Source organism: Nematolebias whitei, chromosome 1 (genome assembly GCF_014905685.2).
Source record: "Nematolebias whitei isolate Nwh7 chromosome 1, NemWhi1, whole genome shotgun sequence".
Taxonomy (NCBI): domain Eukaryota; kingdom Metazoa; phylum Chordata; class Actinopteri; order Cyprinodontiformes; family Rivulidae; genus Nematolebias; species Nematolebias whitei.
Window position 1 is genome coordinate 22,477,271 of NC_056498.1, and position 19,778 is coordinate 22,497,048.

Genomic DNA, 19,778 nt, shown 5'->3' on the forward strand with positions numbered 1-19,778 from the left:
ATATATATATATATATATATATATATATATATATATTACGTACATTACATAATAACCTACATTTGATTTGATATTTAACAACTCTTTCAGAGTTTATGCTTACCACGCAGCTCTTTAAATTAAGCTGTCGCAAATTATCTTCATGATTGAAGTGCTGTTAAGCAATATTAAGTTAGTGCTCCTTTGTACCACAGTGAAAGTCGTGGAGAGAATTTTTGACCTTGGGTGAAAAAGATGCAGCTGGATCCACAGGATGGACATCATGGCCGATAATGAAACGAGGATTGTGATTCAAGTTATAAAGCTGTGGTGTGCCGTAAACTTGTATTATGGAGACTGACACATGCAGATCAATCTCCAGCAAGCTTACAGAACACCACAGCTTTATAACTTTAATCCCAGATTCCTTTTTTCATTGAATTGTGAGTGCTCCTCCGATGATTAGCGAAACGTCTTCAGTTTTAAAAAAAGTCCTGTGGTTTTGTTTTTATCTGTTTTGGGGGGGATTTGCCGTGTCAAGGATAACTGAGAATCTTCACCAGCATTGTTACAGGTAAAAAACAATTACTTCACTTATCCTACACTATTGACGTAAAAAAACACTGTAAGCACTTCACTTTTGATGATCAGATGGAAGCTCAAGACTTGAAAATGTTTCTTTTATTAGAAATAAAGACCTGTACAAAAAAAACCAATTATACACTAATTATATATGCAAACTTAACAAGCTACGTTTGGCTATTTGTGGGCTTACCTTGCAGGATCTACATTTCTATAGATCAACTATGATCTACTCTAAATATTTTTAAACATGTCTGTTTGCCATGGAACGGGCAATGGATTCCAGCACCCCAAGGAGTGCCTGACTGAAAGCAGCACTCTGTTCAGCCTCCTGCCTTCGCTGTGCTGCTTCCTCTCTGCGAACATCTGCTTCCTCTCTCCTCAAGGCCATCTCCTCCCTCCTAATTGCCTTCTCCTGCTTCCTCGCTGCTGCAGCTTCTTCTTGCCTTGCTTTTTTGGCATCCTCACAAATAAAATGGAAGTGTTCCTCTCTCTGCTTCCGGTTCATCTCCTCTTGTTCTGTGTGCGCAGAAACAAAGCTCTCTGCTGCACTTGTTGATCTGCGCTTTCTATGGCCTATGAATAACACACAAGAAAATGGCTGTTAGATGATGAAGTACAGGTAGAGTTTTTAAATAAATTATTTACATTAAAGTTCCTGCTAATTTCAAAAGGTGTTTGTTTACAAGATCAGAAATGATTCTGTTCATAAAGCAGTCTAGTACTTTAATGATAGTAAGCAGGTGGGCATAAATAAACTACATGTAGTCATTTACAACGGTTTGTGCTAATTTAGAAAAAGAACAGAGCATCGTTAATCTGAACAAAAATCACTACACCCTGTATAATTTCAATAATAAACTTCATAAATGAAAGTTTAAGTAATAAATGAATAACTAAATTTAACATTTATCCATTACAACTGAATAAACAAGTAGTTTGAATACATGCAAGGTGTTTTACAACAAAAACAAAACAACATTCATATCGACACGATCAATGTGATGTTAAACACAATTGTTGCTTCTTACCTAGTAACGGGTGCTGTTTAGTGCCGCTCTGCTGCGTGTTGCCCGGTGGCGTGGATGTGCCCGGTGGCGTGCATGTGCCCGGTGGCATGGATGTACTCGGTGGCATGGATGTACTCGGAGCTGGTGTGGTCGGGAAGGGTCAGAAGCGGGGAGGATTGGACAGTCAAAAGCAGAATCTGGCGAACCTTCATGTTCAGTGGGACTTTCTGCATCAAAATAAGAGTGGAAAAACAGCAACAGAGTACAGTTAGCAATGATGCTAACTAATGACGACGTAACCGCGTCTGCCTCGTTTGTTCAGAGTACTTTCAGAAAACGCAAAGAAACGGTTGCATGAGGAAAAGGAAATATGCTTAAAGTAAATAAAATACACTCACCATCAACTATTAGTTTTTTAAGCTTTCCTCTTTGCTTTGGTGTGCGATGGAAGCCCTGCACCGCCATCTGCGCAGACACCTCTTGAAAAATCTTTTTATTTCGTTTCGTTCCATCTAGCTCGCGCTGCACTTGTTCATCGGCCAGCAAACAGAGAAATGCCTGAACTTCAGCATTCGACCACGGTTGTGCCATGATTATTTGTTTTACCTTATAAAATATTCCAAAATAAGCTCCTCCGATTTCTTGTTGTCTGTTATGCGGGTGAAAAAGAAAATGGTGGATTGTGATTTCCGGTGGAAGACTGAATCTCCGCCCTCCACCAATGAATACGCCCCCTGACCAATCAGTGACCTACAGTGCGCTGATGTCACAACTAGACCCTAAAAGAACCAGACCTGGGACCTCAGTGATTTAGGTCCCAAAAATGGGGTGGGTTCCACCGTTAAAGGCATTGTTGATAAATCCTGCAATCGGCCACAACTAGTTACATAGGAGTACCAAAAAGACCCGTGGATAAGGGGCTTAAGGTCCTCTGGCACTGGACTACTAACAGTTCCAATAGTCAGAACTCACACTTACGGTGAGGCTTCTTTCCAGTACTATGGCCCCCGTCTGTGGAATAGTCTGCCGGAGAACGTGAGGGCCGCAGAGAATGTTATTGTTTTAAGAGCAGGCTCAAGACCCATCTTTTTAACTCCATTGACTGAACTGGTTCATTTCTGTTCAGTCTATACATTTTCCAGACAATTTTATTTTATGTGTGTTGTTTGCTTTTATTTTGTGGGTTTATTGTTTATAATTCTGTACAGAACTTTGAGGTGCTTTTAGTATGAAGGGTGCTTTATAAATAAAATTGATTGATTATACTGACTTCTTCCTTTTTGGGTCGCGGGGGTCACTGGTGCCCATATCTAGCAGTCATTGTGCGAGGGACACCCTGGACAGGTCTCCAGTCCATCACAGGGACACATAGAGACAAACATCCACTCTCTCACTCACACCTAGAGACCATTTAGAGTTACCATCAGTCTAACATGCATGTTTTTGATCTGTGGGAGGAAACCGGAGTACGTGGAGAAAACACAAACATGCATGGAGAAAACATGCAAACTCCACCCAGGCAGGCCCCCAGCCGGGATTCAATCCGTTAACCTTCTCGAAGCAAGAGCTCTACCAACTGAGCCACCGTGCCGTTCTAAATCCTGTATATACGTGTTAGAATTATTTCAAATACATTTTCCTCAATTGCATTTCAATTAATCATGAGTAATTCTGTAGTTTTATTATTTACAATCAAATTAAAAAAATCTATTTATATGTTATGTTTTAAGACAACAATATAAAAAGAATACTAGGTAGAGATTACTGTTGTACTTTGACTATAATATAGACTGTTATTATAGTCCAAGCAGTCCTTCGTTATACTGATATTGCACATGATGGTACTGCAGTGGCTTTGTTAGATATATCATGCAGCCCTAATCACAATAAAATGTTCAAGTCCTATTTTAGGGACAGTCCAGGAGAGGTTTTAATTTTAATATAAAACCTGTATGACTTATTTTTTTTTTTTTTTACATTTAGCAATTAGCAGCTAAACGTTTTGCTCTGTTTCCTCTCTTTGGCTCTGCTGATCGATGCATGTTGACTTCTTAGCACTGCTTCCCCAACAACCGAATCAAATCAGCCTTCAGCAGACAAGATTTAATTAGGGTAAACTAGTTTCTCTAAATTTTTGTCACGATAACACCTGATCTCAGCTCAGAGCGCAACTGTTAAGAAACCTCCATTTTCCCAGACGTGTGAAAATTATTCAAGTAAAAAAAGTAAATGTTTGGAAAAATCCTAACCCATCCAGTTGCTTATCCTTTTTTAGGAACCCCTTACATCTCCAAGACTGGGGATCTTAACATAACATGTGGTTTCAACTTCCTCTCTTTAGTTTAGCAGAGGTTAGAGATGAAAGCACATGGAGTACTGGGAAACTCAAAAATAATGCAACTCAAGAAAACTTTCAGTGTCACATCCTCTGAGAGTACTGCCAATTCAGAGGATGATCTACTTTAAACAGTGCAAATATATCAGCACCATTTTAGGCACCTAAATGTGTCACCGTGATTACAGTATCACTAATGGGATTCAGATTTGCACGCCTCCAGTGCTGAAAGAAGTGTTAGAATATGTACACTATGCAGTTTAAGCACACAAGAGATGCTCAGTGTGATATTAAATACAACCACAGTTGTATGCTAGTGTATCCATCTCCCTTTGATACAATACCTGTTTGCTACTCTTGATAGTTATATCTATCATTACAAAAAATATATATATTTTAAACTTCCATTGGCTCTTTAAGGAGTGTCTGTTCTAATTAGACCAACAGCATTGATTGTACACAACACATATACCAGTAGTTCTTAACACCTGATGACAATTTATTGAAGACCTCCTCTCTTGAGACCTGGGTTGAAAAGCCTCCATATTCAGCATGGGTGGGAAAGTCTGGTGTCATGTAAATGGAAAAGCCAAACCGCAGAGAGAAAGGTGCAGTTTCACTCAAAATTAGGCGTGTAAATCACCAGCTTTACCACGATACGATATTATATTGATTTGTTTGTATGACAATACGATTTTTCTCGATATCGCAAAGTCTGTCACGATACGATTTTGATTCTATTCGATTCACAAGTCTGCGCTCAATATATTCTTATATCAAATGCCCATCTCATTTACATATAAATAAATTTACAAAAACAATTCAAATATGATTTAACCGTTTTATTTCCGTTATTACAGGCACCAGGTAGGAATGCGCGATATATACGGTACACGGTAGAAATTTAACCTACGATAGAGATCTGTCTTCTACCGGCTAACCGCAGTAACATTGTGTCTGATGTAAAATCAGAGTTGTCAGTTTAATCGTTACTTTTTTTTAGTTGAAAACTGTGCGCAAGTGGTGGTAAAGTCTTTTCTTCGAGAGCTAAGTTGTGAAGCTACAAGCTAACTACGGCCGGCTTGCCGTATTCAGACGCATGCGCAAAACGCTGTGTTCCGTCGAAAGTTTTTTTTTTCCATCGAAAGTTAAAGTAAGTGTTGGTCAGCTTTAGAGAAACCTGCTCTCTGATCTGTGATAAGAACGCTGTGTTGCGAGACCCTCTGGTCAAAGCCACAGACTCATTCTGTGTCAGCTCTCCATTAAAGCGGAAGGAGGCGCCCACTAGAGGTTTGGAGGGTGAAGTGTTTCAGTGTAAAATGCTGCTCTGTTGATGTTCATTTCTTAAGTAAGACTGGAAACTGTTAAGAGTTAACAACATATTCTTTTTTTTTTTAAATATATGGCTAAAACTACATTTGATATATTTTGCACTGTTTTGCACTACAAGAAAGAAGCCTAATACTTGATTTGCTTATTATTTAAAAACTCTCTGGACCTAGTAGTGGAATTTTCTTAATTCAAAATAAATGATGGCAAAAGGACACCCTATGCTTTTTTTATTCCCATTGCAAGTTTTATACAAAAAACATATTGCGATATATATCGTTATCGCCAACCTTCACAATACATATCGTGATATGAATTTTATGCCATATCGCACATTCCTAGCACCAGGCATGTAAATAAAATTAAAAAAAACATTTTTTCTTAATTAATGAAAAAATAAAAACCTGTTCACTATAGTCTCACATTTCTCATGTTGAAGTGCATTTTTTAAACTAGTTAACTTAAAAGTGCCCTGATTACCTTTCAGTTATATAGAAACAAAAACAGATATTGAGCTTACATAACATGGTTATCAATGCCATTTTTCTTCTTCAGGTGAACGGCCAAATTAGTGGTGTTTCCTGAGTATTTTAACTCACACTAGCACCTGTTGCATATGACATGAGTTTTGTCTGTTGAGCAGTCTTTCTGTTGGAATTCAAAATATTTCCACAGTGTTGATTTAAATCCAGCAGGAGAGTGAATTTCATTATCTGTGTTTTCTGCCTCGTCTGCCATGTTGCTGAGGCGGCTGCAGAGCGCAGCTGCAGAGCGCAGCTGCGCACGAAAATGGTGACACAGACGTGCCTTAGGAATTTCAAAATAAAAGCGTATTTTAAAGATTACGATATGAATCGATTTTTTATTTTCGCCACTATATAATTGAATCATTAATCATTTAATCAATATATCGATTTAAATTCAGTGTTTCACCTAGTTAACTTGCCATGTCGGGGTGCTCATCTCATCCATGATTTTTGTTGAGGGGGGGAGACGGAGACATGTCTGAGCGCAGCTTGAACCAACAGTTTTTGAGCGGGGGCGTTCAGCATCAGGGAAGAGGTGCCTTTAGCTTTTTAGCTACAGAGTCTGTATTTTGCGTAGCTAGCTTAATGCTATGTCAGTGCCGGGTGGGGGAGTTCGGTTTGGTAGGCGGGGTGCTCAGTTCTGTTGACCGGGTGGGGCACCCCCCTTGTATAACAGTAGGGGAAACACTGAAATTGATGTACTGGTTACACCCCTACTCAAAATGTGCGCCGTGTGAACAGCCCCCAGTATCATTCATTCATTCAACCTTCGCTCAGCTCCTTGTGAATAGCATGCGGCCATCAGGGCACTAACGATCAGTTGTTAGGCTGGTGGTCCTCAACATGTGAACAGCTAGTTTTGAATGTCAACAAACTTGATTGATCCACTATGAGAAGGTGCTATTTATAAGACTGAGCTGAATACAGCTCCTCAGACTGACAATTTTGGATTAAAGATTAACTGTTTCAACAAGTTATTTTTCTTTTAAATCCATCCAGAGGACCTGACTCAACTTTGTTAAATGTTTCCATTTGGATTATTACGCATGCATCTGGATATATTGAGCATGCATCAGGATATAATTGTTATAAATCTAAAACTTTCATCAAGTCACATCTCTATTTAGCAACAGTAACAATTAGTGAACATTATAACCAGTTCATACACAAACATTTCACAAAAAGTCAGCGTAGCATTTTCATCTCATTTAAATCCAGATCCTAGCCAAGCTTTGTTAATGTCAACCCCCACCCCAGCCTAACTCTGCACCTTCATAAATTAAAGCTGCAGAGAAGGCAGGGAGAGCTGCAGCAGGCATTCATTTCCTGCTTTCAACGTGTTATTGTGTGGGAAAGCAATATACCATGTGCGCAATAAACTTTGTATAGCAGGTAAACAGAAGAGAGTAAACACAAACTTTAAAGCAATGTGACCCAAGGGACCTGATGGGGTCAATGCTAACATGCAATAAACTTTCAGTATTGATTAAATTTAGAACACCAAACAGTGTATTACCCTATTGTTGTACATTTGTTTTGAGCGTTTGACAAAAGCAGCTGGGGGGAAAAAAGGGTTATAAATCTTTTAAAGCTACACCACCTCGTGAATTAATGTTGCCTTCAGTGTTGAGCAGGAATAGCCTGTGTGTACTGTAAACTATGCAATATAACGATCAAAACATACTGAACTTAACATTACCTGGGCTGCTAGCCCTTAGCTAACTCTAGCTTTGAAGAAAACAGTTTTCCTCCTAAATAAGTCAAGTTTTCGCGTTAAAAAGTTGCCGCTTCAACACGAACGGTCCAAAAAAATGCATTTATTGCTTCCTGTTCCCCCCGAAACGTAACTCACCTTAGTTTACTCCGTCCTAGCTTGATAATTTCGACTGGCCTGATAACAAAAGACAAGTTTCGTCTTTGTGGAAGTGTTGTTGAATGAAAAATGCCGCTCAGACCCCTCCTGAAGCACCCGCTCAAAATCTGCGCTTTCCTCTTCTGCACTGTGTCTCTGGCGGATGATTTCCGATCACGTGACCTGACAAACCACGCCTCCTCGGCTTCTGCCTCCAACTCAGTGCTGCTTATCACTAATGGCAAAACATATTGTTGTTGTTGAAGGTACATATTGTACCTATTTATTATTTGCAATAGCCCAGTTTATTTCAGTCTATGGAGGAGAACAGACCAGGTTTTCACAGCAGATCGCACTGCTTTTCTCATTCAACCACGGAGGAATAAACTTTCATGTTATGTAATACCGCCATCTGGCGATGCTTTATGTACCTTTGACGGTCTTACACGTTTGTAGAAAACTTGGGTTTGTTTCATCTCTCTGGTAAGAACTGATAAAGGTTATGGTCTTAAATGAATTTAAGTTAAATTTGAACGTCATCAAAGCGTTTTTTTTTTTTCCACGTCTTGTTTCATTTGAAGTACAGAAGTATCGATTAGACTAGGTGTTTACGCATTCAAAACCATTTCATATGTTAGGACTATACAAAAAAGAAAATTACTTGTAAATCACTAAGTAAGTCTCAATGGAATTAACCTGAATGAAAAGCAGCAAAAAAAATTTAGCGCCCAACGTGGGGCTCGAACCCACGACCCTGAGATTAAGAGTCTCATGCTCTACCGACTGAGCTAGCCGGGCTGCTGCGCTGCTTCGGAGAGGTAGTTAAATCATTGCTGTCCAGCAGAGGGGGGTGAATTTTTCTTTTGTCTCCTGGGGGTCAGGCGATGGACTGAAATCATTCAACAATCCAGAAACTGGACGTACGTGTTGAAATTAGTGCAAAATACGAATGTGAATTAGCTGTGCATGCACAGATCAAATTCGACTTCCGAATTATTGGATTGTTTCATCTCTCGGGTAAGAACTGATAAAGGTTATGGTCTTAAATGAATTTAAGTTAAATTTGAACGTCATATATTTTTTTCCTACTTCTTGTTTCATTTTAAGAACACAAGTAGTGAATAGACTTCAGGACTTTTATATAACCCTTCTAAAATGGTGTTTACACATTCAAAACCATTTCATAAGGTATGATTGAATAAAAAGAAAATTATTTGTAAATCAAGAAATAACAAAAATTATTAGCGCCCAACGTGGGGCTCGAACCCACGACGCTGAGATTAAGAGTCTCATGCTCTACCGACTGAGCTAGCCGGGCTGACATACGACGTCATGCCTTAACTGCTTCTAGCCTCTGCACAGTGGCAAGGTTAGTCGATAGAGTGTGAGTTTTTAAATCTCAGATTCGTGGGTTCGATCCCCTCGATTGACCCTAAATTTTTGTATTAATTACTGATTTACAAGTTATTTCCTGGCACACTTATCGTTTTATATTCCCGAGGTCAGGAAATAGAACAAGTTGTCGGTATAGATCTATTGCAGATGGACTTTAGAAGTCCTCAAGATCCAGAAGCTGTTACTCGTACGTCTTCAGGTTAAATATAATTTATGTAAACTAGCAGCGCACGCTCAGCTCGAATTCGACTGCCGCACAATCCTCTGCTCCTTTAGCTGCTGTTTATATTATTCATGTTGTTCAAGTAAAAACCAAGAAAACTATTCGGTCTCGTGGGCTCGAAGCACCAACCTTCCGGTTAACAGCCGAATGTGACCGAGTTCCATTGTGAGGGCAGATGTTGACAGGTTCCGTATATTGTCAAGTGGTGCGACAACCACTAAACCTTTAATCCAAGCACAGAGAGGGACAAATGCTATTTATAAGAGGAAAGATGCCTATTCCTACGTATGTCTTGTCTCTGTGGCGCAATCGGTTAGCGCGTTCGGCTGTTAACCGAAAGGTTGGTGGTTCGAGCCCACCCAGGGACGACGGCTTTTTTTTTTTTTTTCCTTCACTTTTTGTCTTCTTTCAACTGTTCCCTTCTTTAGGAGTCGCCACGAAGAAATGTCAATTATTTTTACACCGGATGCCCTTGCTAGCACAGCCCTCTGTGTGGAGCAGAGAACTGCTATCTAGGGCACACGTCTTTATTCAAAATATAATTTACTTTTTATGAAAATACCAATTTCTGTTACTGTTAAATCGTCATCATTATCAACTTTATTTATAAAGCGCGTTGACACCAGCCACAGCTGAAACAAAGTGCTGAACATCAGTTAAAAACAAAATAAAAGATAAAAAAATAAAGATACAAAGCCAAGCACACAATGAACTAAAAACTCAGTTTAATACACAATAAAATGACGAGTTAAACAGATTCATTCATTCATTCAACCTTTATTTAGACAGATAAGTTACATTGAGCCTAGAAGACTCATTTATAAGTTAGATCTGTTTAGACAGACATAAAGTAGTGAAACTGGACACATGTAGGAACTGGAGGCGAAAAAATCCCTATCAGACTTTTTTTTTCCTGCATGAGAAGAAAAGACTGATATTAAAAAAAACACCTCGCACAAACACATTGTGACATAGACATTCTGCAGAGGGGGACGACAAGAGCGGTGAGCAATGTTCATAGATGCTCTCAAGGTCACTGTAAGAGTTCTGATAAGAATGGGATAATCAGCCAATGTCCTACGGTGAGATCCGTAAACATTCTTAAGGTATGTCGAGGAATGGCCAAGAATAACGACTATGAGAATCCAAGAGTCCTGAAATGATGACACAAAGTTTATTCAGCTGGTTTCATCTGGTTATCAGTTGGAAGGAAAGGGTGGTGAGTGTCAGATCACATGTTCTCCAGGCAACTTCAGATAAAATGACCTTCAAGGCCAGCCAATGGAGCCAAATTCAGATAAACACAGTTGTTTTGGAGACAGGCAGAACTTAATGACATCTACCTTGAGTCTATGTTGGTCCACTCGGTTCCGAAATGTCCAAATTTCATGGCCACACCGATGGAACATGACTGAGTAAAATCCCCGAGATCTGATCCATTCAGCCCAAAGCATTTGAGTCTGGGTACTCAAGGCACAAACCAAGCCATCATAAGGCAAGTAGTGTGATCGGGACCAAATTTGCTGTCGACGACTTCCTTGATTGTTGATAAAACCAGCAACCAGCCGAATCCAAAAAGCAGGAACCATCCATCCATCCATCCATTATCTTAAACCGCTTATTCCATTTTGGGTCACAGGGGTCGCTGGTGCCCATGTTCAGCAATCACTGTGCGAGGGGCGGGGTACACCCTGGATGGGTTGCAAGTCCATCACAGGGCCACATAGAGACAAACGAGACAAACAAACATTCACACTCTCACTCACACCTAGGGACAATTTAGAGTTACCAATCAGCCTAACATGCATGTTTTTGGTCTGTGGGAGGAAACTGGAGCACCCGGAGAAAACCCACGCATGCACGGAGAGAACATGCAAACTCCACCCAGAAAGGCCCCTGGACCGGGGTTTGAATCAAGGACCTGCTCGCTGAGAGGCAGCAGCTCTACCAATTGCGCCACCGTGCTGCCCAAGCAGGAACCAGTTATCATAAATCCAATTAAATATGCATCCTTAAAATTCACAAATGGCAGCAGAGATAAACACATCATCAAGTCTTCAAGTCGATGAGATATTCAGCTGCGTGCGTGCCAACAGGGCAAATCGGCTCGCCTAAAGCCTGTCTTCTCTTTGAAGAAATGTTATCAGTTGTGTTGAGGGACCAACTGATCAAATCAAGTCCATAATTATGGTTCGGAACATATGCAAGAGAGGCTCAGAAGCAGTTTCACAGACAGACAGAGCAGCAAAGCAAAGCGGAGAGGGAGGGGATGGGAAAGCGTCCGATCTCGGCAAGAGCAAGTGGTGAAGTGATAAAATCAATACCAATAAAAATAAAGTAAAATCAAGTCTCAGTTGGTTTGAAGGCCATTGAGTAGAAATGAGTTTTCAGACAGGTTTTAAAAATGGACAGTGAGGCCTGTCAAATGTGCAAAGGCAGAGCGTTCCATAACTTAGGGGCACTAACAGAGAAGGCCCTGTGTCATCTAAGTTTCTGCTTATTCTTGGGAATGGGTCAGTGGACCTGAGTGACCAAGGGGGAGTGTAGTGGTGGAGAAGATCTGTTAAATAAGGTGGGGCAAGGCTGTTTAAAACCTTCAAAACAAACAAAATAATTTAAAAATGAACTCTAACATACACAGGCAGCCAGTGGAGAGGAGCCAGGATGGCTGATGTGCCCTCTGTTCCTGTTAAAAGACGTGCAGCAGCATTTTGTGCCAGCTGCAGATGTTTAAGTGAGGACAGACTGACAGAGATAAAGGGAATTACCATAATCTAGTTGTGATATAATGAAAGCATGGATTACTGTTTCAGATTCTTGTCTTGAAAGAATATATTTTACCTTTGGTATTTTTCTTAAATGATAAAAACTAGACTTGACTGTGACCCTTATTTGACTGTCGAGTTTAAAATCACTGTCCATCTTAAAACCAAGGTTTGTAACTGTGGAAGTTATGTATATTGTCAGGGGGTCTAAGTCAACTGGAGGGCTCGAACAAGCTCCACTCCAAAATTAAGTACCTCTTAGGGCCATCCAAGCTTTCAGATCATCGAGACACGATAAAAGAGGTTTAACGGACCATGCATCAACTCGCCTTAAAGGCACATAGAGTTGGCAATCATCAGCGTAGCAATTAGAGGAGATGCTGTGTTTTCTAAATATCGATCCTACAGGAAGTAGATATAAATGGAAAAAAAGGAAGAAGAAAAAAGCAAAGGCCCTAAAATTGATCCCTGATGAATCCCACATGACAGAGGAGCAGAAAATGATTCACACCAAGCAATTTTTACAGAAAATGTTCTGTCTGTCAGGTCGCAACATATCCCACACACCGAAGGCACACACCCTAAATACTGACTAAGCTCAGCGGGAAACATGCAGTCTCTGTGGTGCTAGTTGCAGCCCACACCTCTTATTCTGAATAACTACCTTCCTCAGAGTGCTCCAGGTGTTCTGGATGGATGTTACAAAGTGTATATAGATCCAGAGTAAAGACGTGCGCACCCCAGCCCCAGAGCCATATGGCTAGTTAATTAAGATAATTATTTTGGCAATCTAGATAGAAATGAATAACAATCATAATAAAGGTATATCATGCTGGAAAAAAAATCCTAATTAATGTCCTATTTTTTTTCCCAAACAAGCTCAAACTTTCAAACATTAAATTTTTATTTTGGCTAATTCAGTAATGCCTTTGTTGTCTTTGCTCATGTTTGTTGTAATATGTTGGTGAGAAAAAAGCATACTTTTGGAAACAAAAGACATATTAGTGGACATTTACTTTAATTCACAATTATAATTTTTTTCAGCAATTTTATACTATCAAGCAATGTCTGTATTTGAATGGTACCAATGGCAAACCTTTTGGTTCACAGTCAAACATGCTAATCAAAAGCAGAAAAGAGACCCTGCATGAAACCTTGGAGTGGGCATGTTCATAAAGTCAGTAGAATTAATTTGAGCTAATTCATCATTACCAATAATGTATTTGTACAGAGCAGACAAAGTGATTTGCAACAGTTTGGTACAATACATTAATGACAAAGAGCTTTCTAAAGGAAACTAAAAAATACTGGTGATAGTTACTGTAACATGGAATAGCTATACAGTAATGGGGTTCATCCCTGGGTGAGCTCAAACCATAAACCTTTCGGTTAAGAGCTGAACACGCTGACTAATTGTACCACAGATATTGAGTAAATGAATTGAGCAGGCATGGCCTCGGATATAAATTAAAGACAACTCATTTGAATATTGATGCTTAAAAAGGTGCCTTTTTTGTCTTTGCTTGGAACTGAAAAGTGTCTTGCAACAATTTGGTGCCATACATTTATGACAACAAAGCTTTTTATCTGCAGACTGAAAGAAAAAATGGTTGACATCAGACTGTCTACACTTTTTAGAGGGTTTTCCAATGCTTGATTGGAACTGAGCTTGTCCCTGGGTGGATTCAAACCACCAAACTTTCAGTTAACGTGCTGACTGATTGCACCACAGAGACATTAGGTGAATGTGAGTTGTTGGCCTGGACATCCATCCATTCATCCATCCATTTTCTTCCGCTTGTCCGGGGTTGGGTCATTGGGTTATCAGCCTAAGAAGGGAGGCCCAGACTTCCCTCTGCCCAGCCACTTGGGCCAGCTCCTCCGGGGGAATCCCAAGGCCAGTTTCCAGGTCAGCCGAGAAACATAGTCCCTCCAGCGTGTCCTGGGTCTTCCTCTGGGTCTCCTGTCCGGAACACCTCACCAGGGAGGCGTCCAGGAGGCATCCTAACCAGATGCCCGAGCCACCTCAACTGGCTCCTCTCAATGTAGAGAAGCCTACTTCTAACCTACAAAGCTCTCAACAACCTGGCTCCATCTTATAATACAGATCTTATTGTTCCATATTTTCCTAACAAAGCACTTCGCTCTCGGGCTGCAGGTTTACTTATGGTTCCTAGAATTTACAAAAACAGAATGGGATGCAGAGCTTTCAATTATCAGGCTCTTCTCTTATGGAACCAACTTCCTATCTCTGACCATGAGACTGACAGAATATCCAGTTTTAAAACTAGGCTTAAGACTTTCCTTTTTGCTAATATAGTTAAGGTCGGCTTGGGTTTCCTGAGCTGTCCCTTAGTTATGCTGCTTTAGGCTTAGACTGCTGGAGGACAAACTGACCACACTTTCACTCTGCTACTGTCTTTACTTACTCTGCTCAACCTGTTTTTTATTTGTAATTATTTTTTCTATCCTTAACATGTGATTTTTTTTTTTTTTTTTGTCTTTCATGTACACCCGGACCTATATCTGGACCTACCATTCTGTGTTCGTCTGTCTCTCCTTCCTGTCCTCTCAAACAAGCTGATCAAAGCAGATGGCCGCTTGTCCTGAGCCTGGTTCTGCTGGAGGTTTCTTCCTTTTAAAAGGGATTTTTTTCCTTTCCACGGTTGCCTCTGTGCTTGCTCAGGATGGGAGACTACAACAAAGTCAAAATTCAACTTGTCTGCTGGCCTCCTTAGATAGAGAACTTTACTAATTGGCTTTTATGTATGTGAATGTTCCTGTAAAATTCCCTGATTTGGTGTTATATAAATAAACTGAATCGAATTTAAGAAACAGCGGCTCTATTCTGAGTCCCTTCCGGGTGACTGAGCTTCTCACCCTGTTTCTAAGGGAGAGCCCAGACACCCTGTGGAGAAAACTCATTTCAGCCTCCTGTATCCGTGTTCTCGTTCTTTCAGTCACAACCCAAAGCTCATGACCATAGATGAGGGTAGGAACATAGATCGACCGGTAAATTGAGAGCTTTGCCTTTTGACTCAGCTGTCTCTTCACCACGACAGACCGGTACAGCGCCCGCTTCACTGCTCAGGCTGCATTTTTCCCTTATTTGTGAACAAGACCCCAAGATACTTAAACTCCTCCACTTGGTGCAGGTCCTCCTCCCCGACCCGGAGAGGGCACTCTACCACTCTACACTTGGTTGCAAACCGCTCCAGCAAAAGCTGTATATCACGACCTGGTGAAGCCAATAGGACCACATCATCTGCAAAAAACAGAAAAGCGATCCTAAGACCACCAAAACGGATCCCCTCAACACCTTGGCTGCACCTAGAAATTCTGTCCATAAAAGTTATGAACAGAATCGGTGACAAACGGCAACCTTGGTGGAGCCCAACTCTCACTGGGAACGAGCCCGACTTACTGCTGGCAATGCAGACCAAGCTCTGCCACGGTCGTACAGGGACCTAACAGCCCATATAAAAGGGCCTGATACCCAATACTTCCTTGAGTACCCCCCACAGGGCTCCCTGAGGGACGCGGTCTAACACCTTCTCCAAGTCCACAAAGCACATATAGACTGGTTGGGCAAACTCTCACACACCCTCCAGGATCCTGTTGAGGGTGTAGAGCTGGTCCAGTGTTCCATGATCATGGTCTGGACATGCTAATTAATTAGGTATATTTAAGTTATTTTATGTCTCTTTTCCACTAGCCATGTACGGCACAGTTCGACTTGGCTATGCATGGCTTTTCCACTAGCAATTATTCGTGGAACCAGTCCCTTTTTCAGGACCACTTTCTCTGCAATTCCAAGTGTACCACCCTGGCCTATCAGTGACAGACAGTGTTCTGCCGTCGGGTTTTAGGGGGGGGGTGGAGTCACAGGCTGTTTGAGCAACTTTTCACAACAACCCAATCCACCATTTGCAATAACTCGAACTCGGAGGAGCGACTGGACCTATGTGGTGTAGGCCAGTGTTTGGTACTGCAAGTTAAGTAAAGCTTTAATGAGAAAAGAATACCAGAATCTGTTCATCTGTTATTAAATTGGTCATTTTTAGTTCCAGGATGAAGTCTTCAGACTCCAAAGAAACAATTGCTTAATAGTTCACAACTGTAGAGTCTACATCACAGAGTCATTCCAGTGAAATTATGACAGCTTGTGAAGATTCATAGGGAGCAAAAATATACAAATTTTTATGAATTCATCACAAAACTTTATGACGGTTCCTGGAAGGTTCTTTTTTCGGTACCAATTTTGTAATTACTATTAATTCTAACAAGAAGAAAATTACGTTACACATTACAGTACAAATCATGAGTTTTATTTTTTAACTTTGGTATTTTTCCATTCCAAGCAGTTTTCTTACATAAAAATAAACAAATAATTTTCAGGTCAAAAGAATAGTTTCAAACCAGTGACACATCAGTGTCTAATGCTCACGGCTACACACTGAGGACCTTTTCACTTAACAGTTTTTCTTCTGCTTTCTCTGGACGCAAACAAGCCCACTCCTGGCTGATGGTGTCTCCAGCAGTAGGAAGTGTTCGCTCTGAGGGTGTGGATGATGCTTGATGCACACACAGATACATGGTTGCCAGTTTGATAGCATTGGCAATAGTATCCCTCACATTCCACCAGCAGGTCACTGAGGTTAGGGCTGATGCAGACTTCTGTACCTCTGTGTCTCTTCCTGAAGCTTCTCTGTGGTTCTCTGGGGTTTAGGGCTTTTATCATCTCCCTAATTGACATTAGAACACAAAACATCAACAATAACATGGTTGTGTTATTATTGCTCACAAACCATTATCTAGGCTGAGAAATAAAAGTTTAACTGGTCAACAATATCCTTTACAGCTTACTTACCTCCATCATGCAGCCTCCACTGTAGAAAAAGGCAGTCCCCCCCCCCCCCCCCCCCCCCCCCCCCCCCCCCCCCCCCCTTAAAAAAGCGCCCCCCCCCCCCCCCCCCCCCCATCTCGCTTTTCTTTTGTCAGTCTCTGTCCTCCTCACATCAGGGTCAGAGGCTCCTGTGAGGAGAACGTAAACGGTGAAAATTAGGTGAACTGTTTAATCAGCTGATCTGATGTATGAGCACATTTTTACAAGCTAAGCTTCATCTGTTACTGTCAATCTTTAGTTAGCTTTTGAGTTTAGCTAGCTACATAACCATAAAATAAAGCTCCACACTAATATCTTAAAGTTAGTGTTACATGGATTCTAGTTTAATTCACCGCGATGCACGTATTAAGCTCCAGTAATGGTAACAAACGTAAACTTACCAGCTGAAATCCCAGACACAGCACCGTCCTCGGAGTTCTTTGATGAAGAGGAGTCCGGCTGTGGAGATGTTGAATCAGGCCGTTCATGCTCTCTAACACACAGGCTGACTTTAACCCTGAGAGGAGGGGGGGAGGATGCGGTCCCCCTTGAAGACAAACACAGAGAAACTTTCTGCGCATAAATTGAAGCCGTTCGATGCCACACATGCTGCACACGTGAACTTCGTCTGTGGGCGTAACCAGCACCATAGACATACAGGTGTGTACGGCTGCTCTATACAACTCTGGGTGTAAACACGTAGTCTGTTTGTCATATGTCTGGTGTTTTACCTGCCTGCATGCTGAAACCACGTGACACGTTACATCCAATACCGAAACTTGACACCGAAAGAAGAGTGACGTTTCAATCCATACACCGACCGACACAGTTCAGTCGGTGCCATAAAAGAACCTCGGTTCGGTATACAGCCCTACCCTGTAAGTCAAGAAAGAAGCTGGGGAACAATAGTCTGTTTAGGGGGGGAAGAATGGAGCAAAGTGGGGAGAAAAGAAGAGGAAGACAGCAGCTGACCCCAAGGTTGTGAGCTCAATCCCAGCAGTCGCAGCGTTATGTTGTAATGAAAAAGTTTCCCATTATTAAAATTTCTAAGTAAAAATGAAAGTAACATGTGTTCTCTTAAAAACATTTTTAGATGTTTTTTTTTGTGCAAATAGTGTAGTACTGTAAATTAAAACGCAGCACTTTATATTTGCCAAAAAAAGCGCTTTTTAAAACTTTATTAACAGCAAAATTGATTTTTTTCTGCTCAAATGATATAATGAAATGAATTTACTAAATTATACTGTAAACTATATACTTGATGATACAGTATATTTTAACATCATTAATCGTATCCAGTGCTTATTTTCATTCTTCACACCAAAATAGCAGCTCAAACTATAGTATTTTTCAAAGTAATTTCACAAAGTACTTTTCGAGTTAAGCGAGTGAAATGTTGTTCCTAATGTGTGTAGAACATTATTACCAATAATTCAGAATCAGTAGCAGCTAATAATTATTCACAGTAAAAGACCATAGACCGTATCTGTTTCAAAGAAACAAATGTTTATTAATCAACAATTAAAAGTGGTGAACAGTGAATTAAACATTTGTATGGTATATAACAAAGTTTTTTTTTCCTCAGACTGATTGAGAAGAACGATAGACATCAGACAGGATATAGTTATTAGACAGTTAAACACTACACGATAAGACATGAGCTCGACCCTGGGTTTGTGCCACAGAGACAAGGGTTACATAAGATTTGTGAATCTGCGCATGCTTTTTTTGTTTTTAGGTATTTCAGTTTTTTTTAGTGTTTCAAACTTGGCATTCTTCTATTTGCTTTTAACAAAAAAGGGACTTGCAAATATTTGGTACATTCCACGTTTAAAACTAAGTTTTTTTTCTTCAGACTGACAGAGAAGATTTGTTTACTTCAGACTCGTTGCAGTTATTAGACAGTTATAAATAACTCATTAAGACCTGAGCTCGTCCCTGGGTGGATTTGAACCACAAACCATTCGGATAACAGCCGAACGCGCTGACCGATTGCGTCACAGAGACATGGGTTACATAAAATTTGTGAGTCTGCGCATGCTTTTTTTTTTTTTAGGTATATCAGTTTTTTTGTAGTATTTCAAACTTGGCATTCTTCTATTTGCTTTTAACAAAAAAAGGACTTGCAAAAGTTTGGTACATTCCACTTTTTCAAAACAAAGGTATTTTTTCTTCAGAATGAAAGAGAAAATTGGTATACATCAGACTAGTTAGTTATTAGACAGTTATACAAAACTTGATTAAACCTGAGCTTGTACCTGATTGGAATTGAACCACCACCATATCGGTTCACAGGCGAACGCGAAGACCGTTTGAGGCACAGAGACATGGGTCAAGAATTTGTGAGCCTGCGTGTGCTTTTTTTGTTTATGTATGTCAGTTTTTTTAATATTCCAAACGTGGCATTGTCGTATTTGCTTGGAAAAAAAGGGACTTGCAACAGTTTGGTGACATCCACTCTTTTGAAACAAAGTTTTTTTTCTTCAGACTGAAAGAGAAGATTTGTTTACATCAGACTCGTTACAGTTATTAGACAGTTATAAATAACTCATTAAGACCTGAGCTCGTCCCTGGGTGGATTTGACCACGAACCTTTCGGTAAACAGCCGAACGTGCTGACCGATTGCGCCACAGAGACAAGGGGTAACATAAAATTTGTGAGTCTGCGCATGCTTTTTTTTTTTTTTTTAGGTATATCAGTTTTTTTGTAGTATTTCAAACTTGGCATTCTTGTATTTGCTTTTAACAAAAAAGGACTTGCAAAAGTTTGGTACATTCCATTTTTTTAAAACAAAGTTTTTTTTCTTCAGACTGAAAGAGAAGAATGGTTGACATCAGACTAGATAAAATTGTTAGACAGTTAAACATTACACGATAAGACCTGAGCTCGTCCCTG

General features: G+C 40.4%; 1 protein-coding gene and 4 non-coding genes across 5 annotated transcripts in view; 1 reads left to right on the top strand and 4 right to left on the bottom strand.

The window, feature by feature from the left end:
- c1h20orf27 (chromosome 1 C20orf27 homolog) overlaps positions 1 to 7,787 on the bottom strand; it is a gene marked incomplete in the record, with an annotated part of 71,458 nt that extends 63,671 nt beyond the window's left edge. Inside the window, 1 exon segment of the mRNA XM_037675656.1 lies at positions 7,615 to 7,787.
- Positions 7,788 to 8,339: 552 nt separating this feature from the next.
- trnak-cuu lies at positions 8,340 to 8,412 on the bottom strand. Its single transcript has one exon. It is a non-coding gene; the product is annotated as a tRNA-Lys (tRNA).
- A 447-nt stretch (positions 8,413 to 8,859) lies between these two features.
- Positions 8,860 to 8,932, bottom strand: trnak-cuu. Its single transcript has one exon. It is a non-coding gene; the product is annotated as a tRNA-Lys (tRNA).
- Positions 8,933 to 9,526: 594 nt separating this feature from the next.
- Positions 9,527 to 9,600, top strand: trnan-guu. Its single transcript has one exon. It is a non-coding gene; the product is annotated as a tRNA-Asn (tRNA).
- Positions 9,601 to 18,815: 9,215 nt separating this feature from the next.
- On the bottom strand, positions 18,816 to 18,889 carry trnan-guu. Its single transcript has one exon. It is a non-coding gene; the product is annotated as a tRNA-Asn (tRNA).
- Positions 18,890 to 19,778: the final 889 nt, after the last annotated feature.